General features: G+C 38.2%; 1 long non-coding RNA gene across 1 annotated transcript in view; it reads right to left on the reverse strand.

Annotated features, from left to right (window-relative positions):
• LOC111186140 (uncharacterized) overlaps positions 1–21,313 on the reverse strand; it is a 28,842-nt gene extending 7,529 nt beyond the window's left edge. Inside the window, exon 1 of the long non-coding RNA XR_016393197.1 lies at positions 87–21,313. This is a non-coding gene — a long non-coding RNA (uncharacterized LOC111186140). The remainder of the gene's footprint in view (positions 1–86) is intronic.
• Between the last annotated feature and the right edge of the window lie 3,327 nt (positions 21,314–24,640).

Here is a 24,640-nt window from a genome sequence, read left to right on the forward strand (position 1 = left end):
AAACAAAAAAAGAGAGTAAAAGTCTTTTCAAATCACTTGACCTGTGTTATTAGTATCCCCACCCTAAGAATTGAATCTTCATTTACCGAAAATCACTTTTGCTTGTGCGTCACGTGAAATCTGAATTTCCCTTTCCGGCTTGTTTTAGGGTGCCAAGACCAGCATATTCGGATTCTTCATGTCATAAAAGTCAAAAAGAAGAGCGCATTTCCCTCCCAAGAGCTGTCCAGGAGCTATTTGCACAAGTTATGCAAAGGTTCGGGTCATTAGGTGAATGGAGCAGACACCTCCACCCTGGGATGTTAATGGAGGGCTGATTAATCTAATTCTTACCTCCTCTTTCAAAGAGGCTACTGTTTCTGTCTTGTGTGTCTGCGGGAAATGGGCCACATGAAGGGCATAACAACAGTGACGATAAACCACCTGTGCTGAGCGCCCTGCACTTCTGAGGTCGCTCGGTGCTCAAAACAGCGCTCGGAGGGAGGCCAGTGATGCCGCGGGTTCTGCACTTCCTTCCTGTGCACGCCCCGCAGCTGCCGGGTGACACACGCGTCTTCCCCCAGCAGTGCTCTCTCCTCGGCTGGCATCTGTGGCCATTGTTCGCAGCGACTTCCGCCACCACTTCTTGACGTCACAGGATGTCGTGCTGCTGCTGCTAGGCTAGGGCTCCACAGCCACAAGGATTCTACCCTTTTCTATTTTTATACATCAACACAGACGTGCCTTTCTGGGAGTTGTTTTTCAGGGAATTTGTACCTCCTTTCTTTTCCTGGGCTGTTCTCACACGCTTGTCATTCATTTCCCAGCCGCACGTACTGCAGCTGGACGAAGGGATTTCTGAACTAGTGGCTAACTGTGCTGCAGGGCAACACTTCATTGAGGCAGTGTGTGTGGTGTGTGTGCGTGTGTTCTCAAATGAAGCTACAGTGTATGAAAGCACAGGCTTTGGAATCAAACAGACCTGGGTTAGAATCCCAGCTTTATCGCTGGTTCCTCTGGACCCTCAGAAAGATTACTTCATTTCCTTAAGCCTCCGTTTCCTTATTGGTAAAATGGGAATAATGATAACACCTAACTCAAATAGATGTTGTAAAAATTAAATAAAATTTTGTATAATATAGAGTTATTGTCACTTGAAAGATACTAGCTACGATCATCACTTTTTTTTCAGACTTTTACCCTGCAAACATCATCACCATCCACTTAAACCGTACTCCGTTATATGGCCTCACCCTTCCATACTTAAGTGGATTCCCCAGGGAAACTTGCACTTACGTGTACAAGGAGAACTTTGCTTTGAAGCATTGTCTATAATAGTTGTTAGGGGCTGAATTACGTGTCCCCAAATTCATATGTTGATGACCTAACTCCCAGTACCTCAGAATGTGACTGTATTTGGAAACAGGGTCTTTAAAGAGGTAATTAAGTTAAAATGAGTTCATTAGTGTGGACCCTAATCCTGTATGACTGGTACTCTTATATGGAAAAGAGATTAGGAATCAGACACACACACACAGAAGGAAGACCATGGGAGGACACAGGGGGGAGAAGACAGCCATCTACAAACCAAGGAGAGAAGCCTTAGAAGAAACCAAACCTGCCAACATCTTCATCTTTTTTTTTTTTCTTTTTTATGGCTGTGTTGGGTCTTCATTGCTGTGCGCGGGCTTTCTCTAGTTGCAGCAAGCCGGGGCTACTCTTTGTTGCGATGCCCGGGCTTCTCATTGCAGTGGCTTCCCTTGTTGCGGAGCACGGGTTCTAGGCATGGGGGCTTCAGTAGTTGCACCACATGGGCTCAGTAGTTGTGGCTCACGGGCTTAGTTGCTCCGCAGCACGTGGGATCTTCTCAGACCAGGGCTTGAACCTGTGTTCCCTGCGTTGGCAGGCTGATTATGCATCACTGCACCACCAGGGGAGCCCAACATCTTCATCTTGAACTTCTAGCCTCCGCAATTGTGAGAAAATAAATTTCTGTTGTTTAAGCCACCCAGTCCATGTACTTTGTATGGCAGCCTTAACAAACTAATACAGTTGTCTTTTTTTTTTTTCATAATCTGGTGTATCGTAATTGGATTAATCATGATCCTTGGTCCATGATGACTGTTCAGCTTATATTCATTTACTTATTTTTAATAATGTAATAAACATCTGTTTAACCCATCTCCCAACACAAAAATAAAACTAGAAAATCACTCACATCTAATCACATATTCCCCCACCAACCTTACCGCTGTCTCCTAAATGTAAATAAATTACAGTATATTCATAGAGTGGAAAACTACACATCAGTGAAAGTGAATGAATTAAAGCTATAATTATTAACATACGTAAATCTCAAACACATATTACCCCTGGGGAAAGAGGGGAGATGGGGACAGGATTGGCATGGGTACAGAAAGGGTTTCAATTGTATTTGCAATGCTCTATTTCTTAAGCAGAATGCTAGAATGCCAACAAATATTGTATCACTATCTATGCTTTTCTGCATGCCTAATTCTTTCATAATAACAAGTTTTATAAAATAATTTTGAAAGTACTTTTTCTGCAGCTTTGGTGTCATCCTCAGTAAAGGGGATTAAAGATAGGGAAGGAAGAGGTGCTGTGGCCTGGGAGGGACCTCATCATTCACTGCCATCCTCACCACTATGTCCCCCTTCTGAACAATTTGCAGAATTCTGTACCTCTGGTATCTGTGACCTCCCTGACCTTGAACTTCACCAAGACCATCCTGATGGATCCACAGCCAGGCTGTTCTAGAAGTTATATTTCAGATCCTTGGTCCGTAGTTTGCCATTTGCCATGGAGGGCGGCTGCAGGTAACTAGGTAATATGTAACCACCAGGAGAGACATATGGCAAAATAAGTAAAGTGGCAACTATCATTGTTTTAGGAGTTTTAACTCACTGTAAACCAAGTCAACAAAAAGTAAGTTCTGTCTAATGGAAAGCTTTAATTATATACTAAAAAGGCTAAGGTTAAGAAAGAGCCAACTGAGCGTTTATTCTCTAAAATCACAAAACAAAACTGCACTATGCAGTAGCACGAACCTGGAGAGAACTGAGATCAAATCCAGCCTGATGCAGACTTGCTCTTTGACTGGCGAATTACCTAAGCTGTGTGGGCCTCAATGTCCTTTTCCTAATATAGGAACAAGGATCACTACTCGGCAGGGGTGCTGTAGAACTGCTGGAGGCGACACATGTAAAGCATCTTGCACCGTGCTGCCATGTGGCATGTTTCCAGCAACTATAAATCCATCCCTTGCACCCTCAGACAGTTAAATTATCCAAGATAAACAAGAAATTTAAAAGAAACCAAATTGTTATTACTGCAACTATTCCTGCGATTCCCTTAAAGTCTTCAATGTCCCAGCCAAGGCAGGAAATGAATGTGAAGGAGTAGAGGGGACAGGGGTTCACGACAAATATATGAATTCCTTTTTACTGCAGGTTCCTAATCCTTCTTAAGGTACGGGCTACCAGTGAATGTACAGGATCAAAGCAGATTCAAGGGAGAAAAAGACATTTACAAAATGGTAAATGCTAAATAATGAGGAAAATATTATAATAAAGATATTTAATCTGATAAAAAGAGATGTCTAATGTGGTTTTATTTGTGTTTCTACATTTTCCTTTAAGAAGGAAAAATATCAAAAAATGTTCTTACAGTTTTGAAGACCAGACAGAGCAAGAGGATGTGAATTTGAATTAAATCAGAGAGATTTCAGTTAAACTTAAGAAAAAAACCTTCTTCACCATCGGAGATAAAAACCACTACAAACAGTTACAGAATTTCCATCCCTAGAGACCTTCGAATGGATTATTATTTGTGCTGAATATTTTGGAGTATTCCCTGCTAAAAAACAAATAAATCCTTTTTAAACCCTGTGGTTTAAAAATATCTATCTAAAGATATAGATATATATAGATCTGCATTGCACATGGTAATGGATAGCTGTATATGATATAATATCCTAAAATGTTACTTTGAATTTTTATCAAAATTCTAATGCTAAATAAACAATTTTTAGATCCTGCTTATTTTAAGCACAAATACTGTATCAAAAGCATTTCCCCATGTTACTTAATATTCTCTGAAAATATTAATAGTCCCTCATCATTTGGTTGTTTCAGTTTTTTCTTTACTATAAACAACTGTGTGATGAACATTCTTGAACATAAACATTTTTGAAACTCTTTTTTGTCTGTTGCCCTCCAGAAAATGTGTACCAAGTTACGCTCCAAACAGAGCTACCTACTTCACTTCACCCTCAATTGCTCTAAGACTAACATGTAAAACCTCTTTGTCGTTATGTTTAGCAGGGAAATAGTATCCCATTGTTGTTTTAATATGCATATCTTTGATTACCAGCGAGGCTAGAGAGTTTTTTAATAAGTTCATTCACAGCCAGCTTTATTCTGAAAAACTTTTATAAATAAAAGCCAGCCTTCTAAAGAGTCCTCTACTTATTTGTCTCTGCAGAGACCCTTGAGCAATAGTCTTAATTCAAATTTAGCGTCGGAAATCAAAGTTAGGCAGTAATTTATTGATTCAGAACTCTTCATACTAGGTCCATGCCAGTTACCTACACCAGGTTTTTCAGTTCTCCTTAGAAACGTAAAAATCCTGGAAGTGAAGGAAGGGGGAGCTGGCTTCTTAAACAGACCCATTTTCACAGTGAGGCTGAAAATCTTCCCTGAAACAGTGGAAGAATAATTTTTTTTTTTTTTTTTTTTTGCGATATGCGGGCCTCTCACTGTCGTGGCCTCTCCTGCTGTGGAGCACAGGCTCCAGACGCGCAGGCTCAGCGGCCGTGGTTCACAGGCCCAGCCGCTCCGCGGCATGTGGGATCTTCCCGTACCGGGGCACGAACCCGTGTCCCCTGCATCGGTAGGCGGACTCTCAACCACTGCGCCACCAGGGAAGCCCAATGGAAGAATAATTTGATGAGAGGTTTTTAGGTACTTTAGCCTCAGAAGTCCTGTATCTTGCCCAGTTGCAAACATTATGCAATCTATATTGCATAATGCAATACATTCAATTACAGCACACCTTTATTCACAAAAGAATGACCTTAGCCTTTATAGAAACTCTCATGTTTAATTTAAAATATTTAATTGTTTTTTCTTTATTAAATAATATTTCTAGAACAATTCATGAGGGCACCAGTAAAAATAGCCTAGATAGAACATTACCTATATTAGAACATGCTTAAAAAATAATTTTGAAAAGTTCAAATCCTAAATGGAGTATATACATTTTAATAACAGGAAGCTATTATTTCAATTATCTTATAATTATTAAACTCTAGACATCAAACATGAGCTTTAATGAACAAAATTCTGCCATTTTTTGGTCACTCATCCTTAAATAACCATCGGGGTAGGGAGTTTTTCTCTCTATTCCTCAATATAAAAACTATAGGAGCTTTCAGCCATGATGGAGTAACTAGAACCAAAATAGCTCTTCCTCTCTCCAAAATAATTATAAAATTGAACAAAATAAATGTTTCCAGGAAATGGTTAACAGGCAGTACAAGACAGTAATCCCAGAGGGAATATTCAAAATTTCCTCACCAAAATGAAGAGAAAGGGAGTCCAAGCAGACCATGGTATTTTGGCTAAGCTGAGAAAGCAGAGAGCAGAGATTCAGGGCAGCTAGAATGGCTGGGATTTTCAGGGCAAGGCAACTGGACAGGAGGGAGCTGTGCAGGAGGAGGACCTTGGAAGTCTGTGTGGGAGTCTCCAATGAGTCTGTGTTTGAGGGCTGTGTTGTAGACACAGGGTGAGTGAGATCACTCACTCAAGGCTTACCAGATAGCAGCTGCTAGAGTTGAGAACAAAACAAAGATACTAGAAACTGAAAGCCGATGGGGGATGTGAAAGCCCCAGCCCTGCCAGGATGGAGATATCTAATTAACACCCCATTAACACCCTTGGAGTTCATCTGAAACAGTGGAAGTCCATGTCTTCGTAAAACCTACTGTAAACCTGCTTTAACCAACCTAAAATCTAGCCTAGGCAAGATCTGTAGGGAAGACAGAGATTAAGTTTTACCAATTAGAGGAGCTTCAGATATACTTTAAACTTTCCAAAGATACAAGTTCAAGGTAATTGGCCAAAACTGAACTGCCTGCAAACACAAGAATTAACATACTTTACAGAAAGATAACAGAATCCAGAGTCTTTACAACCATGTCAATAATCATATTAAGTGCATATGGACTAGACACCCCAATTTAAAAGCAGACATTGTCAGACCAGATAAAAATGCAAAATCCAACTGTATACATATTAAATGTAAAGAAATAGATAACTCGGGCATAAAGGTAATTAAAAAGTCATACAAATAGTGAATGTAAGAAAGCTAGAGTGGCTATATTAATATCAGACACAGTAAACTTCAAGAAAAAGAGTATTATAGGAAATAAAGTAGGATATTATATAATAATAAAAGAAGTTTGTCAAAAAGACATAACAATCCTAAATATGTATGTACCTAATAACAGAACACCAAAATTCATGAAGCAAAAACTGACAGGCTTAAAGGGAGAAACAGACCAATCCACATAGTCAGAGATTTTAATACTCCTCTTTCAGTATACCTGATAGAACGAGTATAAGCAAACCCATGATGGGTATAGATTATCTAAATAGCACAATCAATCACATTAACCTAATTAACATTTACTGACACTACACCCAACAACTGCTGAAAACACATTTGTTTTCCAGAGCACATAGAATGGTCACCAAGATAGACCATATGCTGAGCCATAATATAATTCAATGAGTTTCAAAAAGTTTAAATCTTAAAGCAAACGTTTTCTGGACACAATGGAAAAGAAATAACATTGAGTGCTTATGTGGGCAGGTAATGAAAAAACATTCAAGATAATTGTGTCTAGGAAAAAAAAACATTCATCAAGATTAGGATGAGCAGCGAAAATAATTTATGTGAAAAGAAAGAAGAACTAAAAAGACTGAGAAGTCTTAGAAAGAAGAAAATGATAACAATCAGAAAAAAAGAGAGGTTCTCTGAAGGAGATACAAGAGTCTTTATTTTTATTCTTCTCAAAGTGATCCTAGTAATGAGACAGCTGTTAGCAATGCAGGTCACTGGATCCTCTAGATTCTTCAGGAACATTTTTAAATGAATATCTTTGAAGTTTTATCAGTGTTCCTGAATATGGGAGACCTGGGGCTCTTGCTAAACTACAGATTCCTATTGAATACATCTGGGCTGGGGCCTGAGATTATGCATTTCTAAAAAGACCCCATTTGATGCTGACACTGCTAATCTGTAGACATTTTGTGTAGGAAGCTTTAGAAGAGACTATGTCTTGCCGTCTGCCCATCCAATCATGTAAAAAAATTGAATCACATGGGCAAAGCCAACAATATTTTCTCATTCTGCAGCCCTTTCATCATTAATTAAAACTGATTTTATAGAACGCATAAAATATATATTTTAATGTGTTTGAATCTTTAAAGTGATTTTTACCACAAACAAGGAAAAAATAGGAAAGAAATGGGGAGGAGATAGCTGAGCATGGAGCAATTGGTGAAACAAAAATAAAGTAGGAAACTAGGTAGAGTGGCCCTTTATTTCCTGTGTCTTGTAATGGGGACAACACTCCCTACCATCATTTTCCAGAAGGACTTTGGGTTTCTCAGGTGGCAAATCCGATGTAATTAAAAATACTTAAAATTTGCACTCATGAGATATGTTATAGGCAAACAAATTTTTGATAAAATTGTGAAGAAGATGTGGCCATATGAAAAAGGATCTATACATATCTCCTGGAGAGAAATTTGATGGCTACTAGACTCCTTCAGGACTTGATGACCAGCTGAGGGAAATGACAAAGAGAGATCCTTTGAAACTCACAGCATAACAAAAGGAGGTGTATAGTACAATAAGCTCTTTGGTCACTGAAAGACTGTATCAATGCACTCTGCTTTTTCTTTCATGTCAGTTACCATGGAATTTAAAACCAAAATCTATATTAATTCAAACCATGCCAATTGTATTTTTTCCTTCAGTCATAGATTCATTCAACCAATGTTTGATAACACCTAGTGGTTGCAGGCATGGTATTTCTACAACAGCATTTATCTAAAAAAGAGTTCATGTTCCCCAGAAATTCTTTTCCAAGTAAGGTAATTTTTAACTTTTATTTGGAAATAAATTTAGACTTACAAAGAAATTGCAATAGTACAAAGAGCAGCATATGCCCTTTACCCAGATTCTCCTATCATTAACATTTTGCCCCATTTTCTTTATCATTCTCAACCGTTTGAGACTACATTACATACCTCATGGACCTTTACCCTAGACGCTTCAGTATGTGTTTCCCAAGAATAAGGATATTCTCTTACATAGCCACTGTCCAGTTACCAACTTTAGTAAATTTAACATTGATGCAATATTCTAGCTAATCTATCAGCTGTATTCCAAATTTGTCACTTGCCCCCAAAATGTCTTTTATAACATTTTTTTCCTTCAGAACTGAATCCAGTCTAAGGTTAGGTGTTGTATTTAGTTGTCATGTTCCTTTAGTGTCATTTGATTTTGAAAATTCCTTTAACCTTTCTTTGTCTTTTATGACATCGACATTTTTGAAGAATCTATTCTTTTCTTTTTAATAGAATGGTCTTTATTTAGAGTTGTTTGATGTTTCCTCATGATTAAACTCAGATTATGCATTCCTGGCATGAATTTTATATAAGTGATGTTATGTCCTTCTCAAGGTATCACGTCCAGAAAGGATAATACTTTTTAAGTAAAGAAAGAAAACAAAAAACATAGGTCTTAATAGACTAAATATTCAATATAAAAATAATCTCCTGTTAATTTAATATGCTTTTTCTAAATGAAGTAAAATGTTTTTATTACATAAAATAACTCTTTATGTTTAGAACAAGTAAGCAAGCCAACATTTTATGCATATATTTTCTGAGATTTTCTGTTGACTACCTTTTCTGTGATTTTGTTTTATCATCAAGCATTCAATGGCTGTGGGCTATTCAGTAGCCTACGATAGCTGTAGGAGTGAAACATCCAGAATTATTTCTATAATATTCATTAAATTACTTCAAGTGAGTTTTCAAAAATTGTCTCCTTTTTCAAATATATTTGAAATTAAGATATCCAAAATGAAAATATTTGCATTTGCCCCCATGTCACTGGCTTTTTTAATCATAACCTTCACTGAATTAAATGAGCCATTTAGGTCTTGTTGCAACAGACATTAACACTTTGTCTCTGAATTGACACTAAAACTACCATTAAATATGGTATGATTTCACGAGACTGAGGCTCTGGTTCACTACACGTCTGTATTACAGATGAATTCTAGAGAAAAAGTGCATCCTGACAGATGGTTTCAGTTCATTGTACTTTTTCTTAAAGAACATTTGTTTTCGATTTGTCTGTAAATAATGAAAGAAAACACAGCTGGGGAGCCCAGTGTGATTTTCATAGAAGGCTCATTTTTGGAAATCTGATAAGCTTATAACCACATATGTTTAAAATCATTCTAGTATAAAATTAAGAAACTTGGGGTGGGGGAATCCTACTTGTCAGGCAGCTCAATGTTTACTTTATCGATTACTTAGCACTACTTGTCAAACATTTTGTGTTTTCAGAAATTTTAGGGAAAAAATTTCAATACATGTTAAACTTAACAATGCTTATTAAAAAATTTGAGCATGTAGATAATTATGAATCATACTTTAAGGTTGTAAGTACATAGGCAAATAGAAACAAAAAATGTATGTGTTAATAATGTAGAATAAGAGAATTCTGCATGTGCACATGGACATGCTGGAAATAGAGAAACACATTTGCACATGTGGGCACAGTGGGCATAGGTATGTTTGTATCGTTAAGAGGATCTGTCCTACACAATTCTTCTTAGAAGGGCATAAACTTAGCAATACAAATCAAACAAAAAAAGAAATTTTAAAAGGTCTTCAAAAAAAAAAAAAAGGTCTTCAAGATAAAATATACTTTTCTTTCGGGCAACAATCTAGCCAACAGAATTTAATTTTATGTGTTCTATAAATTCTTCAGTAGATAACAATTGCGACCAAATCCTTACTTATGTCAGACATAATGTTCTACTGTGGAAACTCAACAAGCAAATTCCAACCGGAAATAAGTTTGTTACATGCATGTATTAATCATTCTGGAAGGTAGTGTGAGCGACTCAAATCACAGTTTCCTTAAATTAATTTCGAGCTGAATTTCAAACACTGAATGAGATATTTAAGAGCCTTTGGTAAGAATTTAAACAATAGCTTTAAATAGTTTAAGAGAATATTCTTTAACGTACATTTTTATTAATATTATGCCTCCTACTATCCAGTTTATAAAGGTAAACTTTAACAGACCACAGTGACAAAATACACACTTCACATTAATGTTCAAAACTAAATCTAAAAATTTCTCTTCATCAACTTTGAGTAATACATTTAGGACTGGAAGAAGCCAAAAGAGTCCTTCCTTGGTTTCTACCTATTGCTCTAAGAAAATATACATAAGCTAAAAGCTCTCCTTCAGAACTACCCAGCATGTCATCTGTCCCTTGGACATACAAAGATAATCCAAATGTATGATTCCTCCCAAACTGAAATCCTAGATAAACGTGGCGTACTTCAAAATTCTTTTTTTTTTTTAAGGATTTTAAAAAATTTTTTATTGGAATATAGTTGCTTTACAACGTTGTGTTAGTTTCTGCTGTATAGCAAAGTGAATCAGCTATATGTATGCATATATCCCCTATTTTTTGGATTTCCTTCCCATTTAGGTCACCACAGAGCACTGAGTAGAGTTCCCTGTGCTACGCAGTAGGTTCTCATTAGTTATCTATTTTATACATAGTAGTGTATATATGTCAATCCCAATCTCCCAATTCATCCCACCTACCCCCTTTCCCCCCTTGGTGCCCATACATTTGTTCTCTATGTTTGTGTCTCTATTTCTGCTTTGCAGATAGGTTCATCTGTACTGTTTTTCTAGATTCCACATATATGTGTTAATATACGATATTTGTTTTTCTCTTTCTGACTTACCTCACTCTGTATGACAGTCTCTAGGTCCATCCACATCTCTGCAAATGGTACAGTTTTGTTCCTTCTTATGGCTGAGTAATACTCCATTATATATATGTACCACATCTTCTTTATCCACTCCTCTATAGATGGACATTTAGCTTACTTCCACGTCCTGGCTATTGTAAATAGAGCTGCAATGAACATTTTGGTACATGACTCTTCTTGAATTATGGTTTTCTCAGGGTATATGCCCAGTAGTGGGATAGCTGGGTCATATGGTAGTTCTATTTTTAGTTTTTTAAGGAAACTCTGTACTGTTCTCCATAGTGGCTGTATCAATCAACATTCCCACCAACAGTGTAAGAGGGTTCCCTTTTCTCCACACCCTCTCCAGCATTTATTGTTTGTAGATTTTTTTGATGATGGCCATTCTGACCTGTGTGAGGTGATACCTCATTGTAGTTTTGATTGGCATTTCTCTAATAATTAGTGATGTTGAGCATCTTTTCATGTGCCTCTTGGCCATCTGTATGTCTTCTTTGGAGGAAATGTCTATTTAGGTCTTCCGCCCATTTTTGGATTGGGTTGTTTGTTTTTTTGATATATTGAGCTGCATGAGCTGTTTGCATATTTTGGAGATTAATCCCTTGTCAGTTGCCACAATTCTTTTAATAAAGAATTACTCTTTGGTCAAAAGGTACAAGCTTCCAGTCATAAGGTAAGTAAGTTCTGGGGAAGTAATATTCAGCATGGTGTCTATAGTTAACACTACTGTACGGCATACTTGAAAGTTGCTATGCGAGTGAATCTTACATATTCTCACCACACACACAACTGAACTTATGTGAGGAGACGGACGTGTTAACTCGTCTTATTTGTGAATCATTTTGCAGTATATACATGTATCAATTCATCACGCTGAACACCTTAAACTTACACAATGTTATGCTACTTATCTCTCAGTAAAGCTGGGGAAATCATTAATTAATTAATTTTTAAAGGATCACTTTACAGTGGTCATCAGATTAACTTCCTTTTTTAAAGACTTCTCGCATACCATTTCTAAAGCCAAATGAGTGGAAACTGGTCAAAGCTGAGAGAAAGGTGAAATCTGACAACTCACAGACTCAACCTTGCTGTTATTGATGGAGAAACATATGAAGGCATCCTTTGTCATAGTAGTTTTCTTTAGATTTTGCACATTTTTGCCAAAGAATCACGGAGATACAAATGTCACACGAATGAGTAAGACAGAGGATTTCCTTCTGAACACAATTGACAGAGCAGGTGCTGTATAAAATGGAATTTATCCAACCGCCAAGGAAGGATGCACTTCACATTTGTCAAAGGTTACCCACATTTCTCATCAAACACAAAGAAGCTGCTTGTACCATAAAATAGAAAATGTCAGAATTTGGAGAATGGCAGAGTAGTTAGGAATGTGGACGTGGGAGCCAACCATCAAGTTTAAATTCTAAATTTGCTGTTAATTTGCTGTGTATTCTTGGGCACTTAACTTTTGGGGCCTCAGTTTCCTTTATCTGTACAATGAGAATCATACTACTTACCTCTAGAGTCATCATGAGGATTAAAGGAACTAGTGTACGTGAAGTACTTAGAAGACTACCCGGAACAAATCAGTGCTCAAAACTACTCCTCATTATTATCTTCTTTCCTAGAGCAACACAACCTGAGGGAACACATTAGCCAAAATCTTCTTTCACCAAAGATTGGCAATTTGATTTCTCGCAGTTGGCCTGATCCCGGCATGTCTATTCAGCCAGTTTTACCTTCACAAAGAGCTTTGTTGTTATTATTATTATTAAAATCACTGTTTGGCTTGATCTCATCTTAATAGGCAAAGCACACAACTCTAAAACAATGTTGGGTTTATTTAGTGCAACCTCCATTTTAATCTCAGTTTCCACAGTGTTTTATGTTGATCAGGCCACGAACAGCTACTGAGTATTGAATCAGCCCTTAACACTCTGCAAGGCACAGTGAGAAAACATTTCGGAGGCTTCCGGTCTTATTAAAGAGACTAGATTTAATGACCTGAAATGATTAATGAACAGCCCCTTCAATACTGTCCTTGGTCACATCCTCCTTGCTTAAACTTCCTCTACCACACTAGGTACAAAGTTTGGATTTCCACAGCTTTTTGTTTCCTCTGTTTTTCTCAGTCCCAGAACTTCTCTGCCTCGACGGTAAGCAAGTTCAAGTTCACTCACCCTTACAAGACCCTTGCTGCTGCTCAGTATTTTTCTTCATCTTTTAAATCCTTTTCACACTTCCTAAAACTGCTCTAATAATGGGTATACGGAAGGAAATACAGGTTCTGCAATCAAGAGACTTGGAGTTTAATATGAGCTTATAAGTAAGTGTATTACTATTTAAGCCTCAATTTCCTTGTCAGCAAAATAGGTATAATAAAGACTTTATAGTGCTGTTGTGGAGATTAAAAGAAAGTGAAGTGCCTACATAGTACCTCCATCACAGAAGACACTCAATGGCTTCTTCAGGCCCTGCCATCTCTCCCACTCAGAAAACCCCCTTGGGTACCACTTCACTGAGGAAACAGAAACCATTTTGCATGAGCGGTCTCTTACTTTGATTTAAACTTTCAAAACCATGGCTCTCCATTCCTCTCTTCTCCTTTCCCCCCTGCCTTGCAGGAAGACAGATCTCTCCCATCCAGAGCTCACACCTCCGCTCCCTCCCTAATTTATTTAGCAGGCATTATCCTCTGCTTATTTTGTGCCAGGAACATTCACGGTACTAGTGATTCAGAGGGGTGCTGCCTTCAAGAGCTGGGGGCGGGGAGAGGGACAAGCAAACACAGTCACAACACAATGAGGTCCGCATAAGGAGGGCCAGGAACTTAAGAGAACAACAGCAACAAAACAAAACAAACAAAACAAAACCAGCTAGCAAAGCAATTTGATTTTCCATCCTTCCATCTCATCACACCAGAAGATAAAACCACCTAAAAATGAAACTTTTGCCTTCTAGGGTCCACTCACCTGGATTCTGTTTACAGTTTAAGAACACAGCAGATTCACCAGTGTCACAAGGCCCTGGGAACCAGCACCTGTGGGCACAAATGAACACCTTAGACAACCTGCTCGACCCACCACTGAACATTCCGCTCTGATTTATTCAGCGGTGACACCCATCCCTACCTGCATCCCTGTCCCCTACACACACGCACGTGTGCACACACACACACAAACACACACACACACACGTCCCTGCAGGGACAAACTTCGGAAGTCACCTCAACCCTCACATATACCCAGTTACACATCACATTCATTCATTCCATTACTCATATGCAGAAAATAGTCACTCAACTTGCTTTCTCAACCCCAAGCTGCTTTCTCTGATACCTCCAGTCCTTTACTTCTCCTGGCTTTTGATACTCTGACTTCAAACAGCCACATGCATGCCTCCCCCAATGTCCTCCACGTGAGCTGGGTGTCCTGTTCGTAACCAAAGTTCGTAAGTTTTCATGATTGCTGCCTCTGCTTTCTCTCCTAAGGCATTCATAATGTGGCTTCTAACCCTATACTTTCAAAAGCCCACTATGGTCTTCCAGTTTACAGATGCAGTCCTTTTCTCTGCCGTGAACCTCTCTGAGGATTTTTTTTGTCTTTGTTTGCTCCATCCTCCTTTCTGCCACTATCTCCTTTTTTTTTTCTTTTTTTCTTTAATAGAACAATGCTTACCCTGTTGCCATCTACTTCTAATCTCCTTCCTTACTTTCTCGTTTTCTTTCCCATCTCAGAAAATGAGTAGTTTCCCAAATCTAGTCCTTGTTGGGTGATCTTATTTATTTCCAGGCCTTCAGCTAGCGCTCAATATCGTTCCCAAATTTCCATTTCTAGCTAGGGCTCACGCTGGAACCCAGGTCTTGCAACCCAAGCCCCCTATGTGACATTACCAATGCAATGAACTGCAGTCATTTCAAACATTGCATCTAAAAAAGTTCATTACTTATACACAAACCCCCAGGTTCTTCTCCTGGCTCCTCCATGTCTCCTACTCATCAAACTTGAAATCTCAGTGTGATTTTTCAATCTGTTCCCTTATAACACCTTAGCCTTTCCGAGCTTAGACAAATTTCCAAATCCTGTAAGTACTCCCTTGCCATTGTCTCTCACATCTGTCTCCACTTTCCTCTTCTCACTGTCTTCACCTCATCAAGGCCTTTACACACACCTAGAACACAGCAACTGTCTCCTAACCAGTTTCTCTGCCTCAGATATTCCATCCCCACCCGATCTGTCCCGTACGTTTCCTGTAAATGAGTCTTCCCACGTGATAATATCATCACCCTGCCCAAACTTCTTCCACGGCTTCCCCAAACATACACATATCTATAAGCTGATCATCAGGGCCTAACACACTTTTTAGATTCACCTGCCACAACTCTTCTTTCGGGTCAGACTGCTCCGTTAGCCAAGCTCCAAAACACTTTTGTACCTTTGGTCACCGTTCCCTAGAAGACAACACGTGTTCCCTCGCCACTTCACTTCTAGCCAAATACTCCCCATTTCTTCAAGGCTTGTTTCAAGCCCACCTCCCCCCGATTCTAAGATCACTCCCACTTCCAGTGATCTCTGAAGCATCCTGAATCCTAGCACTCTTTATCTCTCCCACTCACCTCTTCACTAGCTTGGTGGCTCCTTGTGAAGTCAGTTACATTTTTATATTTATCTCTTGGGTTTGGAGGTCTTTGAGGAAGAGTGTCATGTTATCCTTTAGGAAGATTACTCTTGTGGTGGCTTGCAGGATGGATTGGGTGGAGATGGGTGGCTGCAGGTGAGGAAACCAGCTAGTAACCGATCCCAGGGTCAAGATGTAAGGTGATGAGAGAAGAGTAGAGATACATTTACTGAAGAGCTGCCTCCCGAACTGGATTCGGGAGCATAGTACAAAATGAAAGATAAAATGCATTTGTATTACAAGCTTAGAGAACACCATGAAGGCTTTATTTCATAAGAAAAACATGACAATTAGCAGGATTTTAGGAAAAAATAGTGAGAACATCAATATGGTTCACTTGGGGATTTTGTGGTCAATGTGTTGTCAAGGAAAACTGTTGATATTGAACTTTATAGTTTTAGCGGTGTTTCAGTGTGAATTTTTCCCTCCTGGTTAACTTTAAAACAAATGCAGTATAATGGAAAATTACATATTTAAATTTGGTTAGGATCCAATAAGCAATTCTTTGTTTATTCCCTACTGCTTCCTGTGATAGGAAATTATAATTCAACTCAAGCACTGGTGAAAAGAACTGATTTTTATAGAACATTATCTTTGAATGATAATAAGCCTGAATGTACAAACCTTTTACTATTCAAATCACCTATATTCATTTAGTGCTTAATTCAGCTCCCCAGAGCATAATTGTTTGAAATTCTACTTTGGTAAATAGGCAAACCAAATCCAGTCGCTATGGTAATTTGGGCTTCCTTGGTTATATTTCCCACAGTTCTTTCATGTTAATAATTGTTTTCCCTACAGGTGAAATGTCAATGACACTGATTTTAGCATCCTGTATTTGCAATAGCTGATCCCTTATCAGAGCCCCTATTTTATCAATTGAAAAGTTCAAGGGAAGGTTAGCCCTGATATCTGTAGCAATGCAATGCAATGCTCCTGCACGCTTTTTTCTTTTCCTCTTTTCAGCTTTGCTGATTTTTGTGTTTATTTTCTCATGGTTTCAAAACTTACTCTACCAAATTCCCAAGTCTGGAGTTATTTTCTGTCACTGCAGTCATTGAAGCATAGTATTGTTTTGTTCGCCATCCGGAACATCCTCCAGTTCCACGCAGAGGGGAAGAAGAGGAGAAGAAAGGGGGAGCAGGTGCAGAAGTTCTATTCACAAGGGCACTGACCCTCAGCAGGGGCGTGACAGGGCTTTAAAATAGGATTAGACACCCAAACAAGAAAAAGGTCACACTTGACATTTCCACTGGAAATACCAATGCAAATAGAGCTGATCCTAGGAACATTTTTCACACATACACAGACACACATACACACACACACAATTTTAGATAGGTCCAAGAGAAAAATGATGGATTTCAATTAATTATTTCCCTAAAAGCTCAAAAAAGCAACTATTGGAAACAAGGCTCGACAACAACAGCAAATATGAATCAAAAAGCTCACTTGAAAATGTTTTTTTTTCTCTTTTACTTATTTATTTCTAAGGTTTGCTCTTTATCATGGGAAGAAAAATAAGAATGGAGTTGATGGGGAAAATGACATAATGATTTAGAAACTTTGATTATGTTGTATTCAAACTCATTTGTTTTTAAAAATTTAGTCCCTAATCATATCAGCCCCATTTCTACCTGCAGTTGTCTCATCTGTCTTCTGTATAGTTGATGATAGATTAATAACTTTTTTCTGTCTATTTTCCATTTGTATATTCAAAAGTAGCTGACTGGAGCATCTAAGACCAAAGTAAAATTTGGAGACACCTAGAGGACGAAATCTGTCTCAAGCTGCTTCAGGATCCACCAATACATATTGAAGATTTCCAAATCATTCACCAAAAAGCAGATTGTCCATTGAACTCATAGCATTACTCTGAAGGACTCATGTACCTTCCAGCTTCAAAAACGTACATCTTCATTGGTACAACTGAGATTGAGACATATGTGACCATTAACGATGTCCCCAAAAGTAAGCCAGACCAACATAGATTTATTCCCAATACAAAGAATTCTTGGAGGAACAAGTAAATTCTAGAGCCTTCATGAATACTGTCACCCAAAGCCAGCCCAAGAAAAATGTACCTGCTGTGTATACTCAGATATTAACATATTAGATATATATTAAAGGAGGTTCACATATACACAAATTGTTTGTTAAGGTTCTTGAACGTTTGTTTATGGAAAACATGTAAGTCAGTTCTACCACAGAGAAACTAAAACCCTTTAAATGAAGAACTTTCCTGACCTGTATGGTGGGACACGGGGGAGCAGGGCCAAACTCCACTCCCGTCCAGTGACCACAGGTTTTGAAATTGTCTGTCAAACTCAAATGATGTCCTGTGCAGTCTTTTATTAGTCAAAGTTATGTAGAGCTGCCACAGTATCTAACTGGTACAAGATTACCTGGGCTAAATAACTGAGTTTCAACCAAAAGCAAAAGCAGAAAAAAGAAAAAAGTAATCCTTCCATGGGAAGAGGTATGATTCCATTAAGTTATTTGAAATTATAAAAATAAATTCAAGGACTCTCGTAAATACCTAAGTTAGCTCCTAAGGACTCCATATCTCAACCTGCAAGACCTTCCATAAAAACTGACACAGCTCCCACGAAGTCTGGCTGATTTTAGCCTGGTACATGCCTGACTACATTCTCGTCTCACAAGTTGAGTGTATTAATCTAAATTGCTCCTTTACTCTTAATGAAATCCAAGAACCTGTCATTGAGGAAAATATTATTTATTAAAGATCAGCTTTAAGGTCACAATGGCAAGATTTTTTTTAAATCACATATGGTATTCAGAATGTGTGGATATTAACTGTAATGGAGACCGTGAAGAAAGTGAGAAATGGACTTTAGCTTAAGCTGAATTTTGGAAAGCTTCTTCTTTGCTGAAATTACTGTGATTTACCAGTCAAGAGAAAGAATTTGTGTAAATTACCTTTAAAAATATTCTAACAGCAATATCTAATTTTACCTTCCGACGTGTGGCAAAATAATCTCACCGAAGTACTTATATGGCTATTACCACTGGAACCAATTAAGAGTTTAGCAGAAGATGCAATATTAAACTGAAATGTGACTTGGGACTCTTGATGACCACATTACATAAAGAAGTTAAGGCAAAAATTCATAATTACAAGGATATCATTTATTTTTCTTTACTAAAGAGCTATAGGACTTTATGAGAAAATGTAAAATGTGTCTCGGGAGACACAGGGAGACCAGAAAAAAAGGGGTCAGATCACTTATTCACAACTCTTAGATTACATGGAAAGGGACGAGAATACATATATTTTTTTTTTATAAATTTATTTATTTTACTTACTTATTTTTGGCTGCATTGGGTCTTCATTGCTGCAGACGGGCTTTCTCTAGTTGCAGTGAGCGGGGGCTACGCTTCGTTGCGGTGCACGGGCTTCTCATTGCGGTGGCTTCTCTTGTTGCGGAGCACGGGCTCTAGGCGCGTGGGCTTCAGTAGTTGTGGCGCACGGGCTTAGTCGCGCCACAGCATGTGGGATCTTCCCAGACCAGAGCTCGAACCTGTGTCTCCTGCATTGGCAGGCGGATTCTTAACCCCTGTGCCACCAGGGAAGCCTGAGAATATTTTTTAACTTCTAAATATAATGTTCAATTTTTTGTCCAATTACGAAAGTAAAACATGCTGATTATGGAAATTTTGAAAAATACAAAACTTAAAGTCTTAACATCTGTAAATAATTACTGTTTCAGGTGTTTTATTAAGTATATGTGTACATGCATAAATAAAGTATTTCCATTAAAAGAAGATTATACCATTTATATAATCCCACGCACTTTCCAGTCCCTCTCTAGTTACTTCCTCAGGATCAATTTTTAGGGGAGTTAAAATATATAAACATTTGTAGTAGGGCTTCCCTGGTGGCGCAGTGGTTGGGAGTCCGCCTGCCGATGCAGGGAACATGGCTCGTGTCCCGGTCCGGGAGGATCCCACGTGCCACGGAGCGGCTGGGCCCGTGAGCCATGGCCGCTGAGCCTGCGCGTCCAGAGCCTGTGCTCCGCAACGGGAGAGGCCACAACAGTGAGAGGCCCACGTACCGCAAAAAACAAACAAACAAACAAAAATAAACATTTGTAGTATATTGCTACTTAAAGCACATTTGCTTTCCAAAAGGATTATCTATGTATACTGCCACAAGCAATGTATTTATCTTGCTAATAGCAAATATTAGGTATTTTAATATATTTAGACATATAAAACATATAGATACTATATACACAAATATTTTAAACACGTCATTGTTTTAATCTCTATTTCTTTGATTACTAGCGAAGTTGAAAATTTTGTTGGTAGAGTAGTCATGGTTTTCTTTTTGATTTATAATAGCCCTTTTAAAAGTGTTTTTAACTACCTGTGATGGTAAATTTTTTTGCAAATATTATTTTCATCATTTTACTTATACTTTTGAACAAGTTTTCTTTTATAATTTATTCCACTGCATTGATTACGTTGCTTTATGCTTAGAAAATCCATCCTCATCTCATCATTAGTTAAATACATGTTTTCTTCTAGAATTTTTATAGTTTTAATTCATCTAATATTTATTATAATTAATAGTAAAAGAGTGAAACTCTGACTTTATTTTTTCTCCAAATTCTTGGTCTGATCTCCCACCCAACTTGTCCTTTATCAAAGACTTTATTTTTAAATCATGAACTGTAGTTATAAATGTGAGGAATTTTCCAGACCTCCCTATTCTACTATTGGCTTGTCTGTCTATTGTGTTGGTCCCATGCTATTTAATTTTTGTCACTTCTCTTAGGAGAGATAGTTATCAGTCACTCTTTAAAACAGTAAGTCATGGACATTTTCACATTTAGTCTTCTAGATAAACTTTAGTTTGTTCAGGTTTCTAAAGGAAGCTGTGTTGGCCCTGTGATTAGGAATGCATGAAATCTGTACGTTAAGCTGGAAGTAACTATGAACTTTATCATATTCAATCTTTCCAGCCGGAAGCAAAATAAATCTTTACATGTTCCTAATGTTCTCTTAAAAATTTATTATTATTATCGGTCAAATCTTTTCCTTCATTATATCTTCTTAGTTTTTTGTTGTTGTTGTCATGTGTTTCTTTTGCCTTGTTTTTTGCTGCCAAATAGGAAAGCTATTGATGTGGGGATATTTATCTCATAAATCATTCATTATTGGTCTGTTACCTGGCGTAACTTTTTCTCCTCCTTTTCTGTAAGTTATACTTCCTATTTCTAGTTCAGAAGAATACTACTAAATAATGAGTTATATTCTTGTCTTCTCCCTGATATTGCCTTCAGGTTTCCATTGTTAAATTTTACCTTGCCTTTTGGTTGGGATGGACATTCTTTATCATTTAGGGTTCCTATAGAGTTCGGACTGAAACTCAGGTATACTTACTTCATGATGGTATCTAACCACACCATCTGATTTATGCCGGGCCTAGGAGCCTCATTTTAAAATATTTAAATTGTTTATATAATTGAGGTTAACCATATAAAACACGCCTGAGTGAAAAAATTGGAAGGAGGGAAAGTTAAACAACAAATCCGATTTCAAGGAGAGGCAGTAGGGCTCCTAAGATTAAAGAAACTCACAAAGAGGGAGAAGTCTGACATTGTGGCTAGATTTAATAACAGTCTCTCAGGAAAAGGAATGGTGGTTCCACTGCAAAAAGAAACTATTCCTGAATAAAGTACTTAGTTCATTTATTTTCTTCCTTCCTTGTAAAAAGCATTTTAACATTATGAATACACCTCACCGTATAGCTTTGGCCATATACCATGGTCATGTTAGTGTTTTTGTTTCCTTGGTAAATTTTCCATTTTCTCTTTGACCCAGAAGGTAAAGCATTTCATTAATTGTAAAACACTTTACAACTCTAGATGTGTGTGACAATCAAGGTGTCTTCCAGGACAATTAATCAATTTGCTTAATCTTTTGTTATTACTTTTTAGTTTTATGGCATAAGATCAGACAATATGGCCCATTTGCTTTCTACTTGAGAACAATTTATTGAGATTTTCTTTATTCTCAGTTTCTAAAAATATTTCACCTACATTTAAAAAGAAGTATATTCTTTGTTTGAATTTCACTAAGTACAATAATTAGCTGTAAATTCAACTTTTCTATTAAATTTTCTGTCTGTATATTACCTACTTGATTTGTTAGAAGCTGAAAAAATGTGTATTACCTTCTACTATAATTATAGTTGTATTCATTGCTCTATATATTTCTAGTATTTTCTACTTTATATACTGATTTGTATTCCTATCAGATATCTATGTAATTCAGTTTATTCAGGTTTATGACTTCTTTTTCCATAGGGTGGGTTGTACTTTTTATCAATGACCCAAAACACCCATTTTGATTCTTCATTCTGCTCCACAGGTTTTGTATTGTTTGTAAATTCCCCCCAGATTCTAACAATAGGATGGCTACCAATCTTATCTTTCAGTAGTTCCTACAGAGGTTTCATTTTATTCTGAGCCTCTGGATACATGTTTTTCATGGGAATTTAGAAGAGGCTAGGTCAGGTTTAATTTACAACAGAAACCATCCCAGAACAAAAACACACTGAATGTGCACAGTCTACCAATCTCTACGCTGAGCACTTGACATACGTTAGCCCATTTTAAACATCATAGTAACTTTATTAGATGGAGAAGCCCACTTCTAACATCTGCTGGTGTGGTCCAGAGTACGAGTGAAGGGGTCTTTCCCACACCCAGCCTCTGTCCCACACCACAGGCATCTCACATGTGTGCGGACACCACAGTCCCCCACATCCCAATTCCATCTATTTCAACCCCCTCTTCTTACTCCTTGCCTTGATGGCAGCATTAGGACACCATTGTCTACCCTCTGAAGGTAGATCTGAGAAAGGCAAGCCCTGCTGTTTTGGTCCAGGGTACCCAGAATGTGGAGAGGCACAGGCACTGGGAGAGTGGCCATGTCCCCTTGGACCCACAGACTCTGAGTCACATGGGAAGACGAGGTCAGAGAAAGGACAGAGCAGGGTCCGCTAAGGTGGGATGGGACAGTGTGTCAGGATCAGTAAGGCCAGGGTGCCCAGGTCTAACGGCAGTATTGGAAATAAAGATTGTCCCCTGCGAGTTCCAGAGACTGGCCTTGAGCCTATATTTGTCCAATCCTAAACCCACGTTACTTATCTTTAACTTATGTGCATTATAGAGGTACCGTGGTTTCAGACCATGAGCTATGGTGTTCTGGAAAGGACTTTGAGCTTCTTGAAGTTAAAAAGGAAGAAGTTTAAGCATAGATAACTTCTCCTCCTCAGAATGGTTGCATTATTTTGCCGAAGAAGAAACCTGAGCTACTGAATCTGCTTTCATCAGAATTAGACTTACCTAACCCGCTTAGAGGTCCCCCTAGGAATGTAGATTTTAGGTGGGCTCAGAAGTGTCCCCATCACCTTTTGTGTCAGAAAACATGACTGGACATAGAAACACAAGGGTGCTGCACTGCCATGCAACACTTCCTTGTAAATCTCCAGGGTACCTGGGAGGGGCAGGAATTCCTTGTCCCATGGGGCCAATTTCCTACAGCAAAAAATGATTCTAAATAGGTTTGCCGACAGCGTCTCACAAGGGAGCCTGGCACAGGGCATGGGCTCCAGCAGGACCTTCTTAGCCTGAAAGATGTACCATAATTTCTCTTTTGTGAGTAACAGCAGTGCCCTGGTGCGTCACTCAGCATTTCACATGTAACGATGAATGGCTCATTAGCTCCCTCCTCTTCAGAGCTGTGTGTAAAGGATTCCTCCTTCAGCCTGTGTTCATTTAACTTTTTCCCTCTTTTCTTCACTAAGTCGGTTTTTTCTTTCATCTTCATTCAGATGTCTTAAAAAAAAGTCATCCTGTACTCTCGTCATTCTAAAGTCACCACAATTTCTTCATTCTTATTGTTTAATAAAGCCATTTTCCTTTTTGTGGGTGTTTTCTCTGATTCCATTTACAAAATATTCATCTCTCCTTCTCACCTCTAGGAGGGCAACGTTTGCCGCTATCAGTTGACCTGGCCTTTTCATTGTGGGCATCTTTTCCACTTGTGACTGCAAAACACTTTATCACACACAAAGCATGTCATACATTTTAGGTGGAGACAACTGAAGATTGTGATAGAGGCTGGAGGGAGGCTTTTGTTTGTTTTAGCCAAGATGGTCAGGAGTAGAAGACCTCAGGGTGTGCAAGCTTAAATCAAGCATCCAAAAACGCCTACAAAGACTGAAAAACCAGCTCCAACAGACCAGCACACCTTTGTGGTTAAGGGGATCAGAGAGAATGGAGGAGCGCAAATATGCCAATGAGAGAGTTGCTTTTGTTTTTGTCTGCTTACCGGATATACAAATTACTAATGATGAGCAACTCTACAAGCAAATCTTTTAATCATGCCTTTTTCTCACTACCAGTGATGACTGCAGTGTTGGCAGCTCTCCCAGAATGGCACATGTGTGGGTTCCTCTATTGTATAGTGAGCAGTGGATATCGCCTACTATCTGATGTAGCAAAGCTCTTTTTCAATTGAGGAAATTATTATTTTATCAGACACGGTTTGTTCCATTCTGAATGGTTTTATTTTGCTCTTGGCTGATTTAATGGATTCGAGTAACCCAGGACACTAAAAACCTAAGCCGTGAAGAGATTTAGAACTGCTTTCTTTTTAAAGACCTTCAAAAGATTCACTTAGAATTACCTACTTTAAAGATTCAAAAAAAAAAAAAATGAAAGCTAAATTTAAAAAGTAAATGTGTGGTAGAAATTGTTGTGATACACACGTCATTTCTGTAACGACTTTCATCTGCGTTTTCTTCCGCCTAACTA

The sequence above is a fragment of the Delphinapterus leucas genome, chromosome 5, assembly GCF_059928025.1.
Source record: "Delphinapterus leucas isolate spDelLeu-1000000601 "Yukka" chromosome 5, BTC_Dleu_Yukka2, whole genome shotgun sequence".
In the NCBI taxonomy this organism is placed as follows: domain Eukaryota; kingdom Metazoa; phylum Chordata; class Mammalia; order Artiodactyla; family Monodontidae; genus Delphinapterus; species Delphinapterus leucas.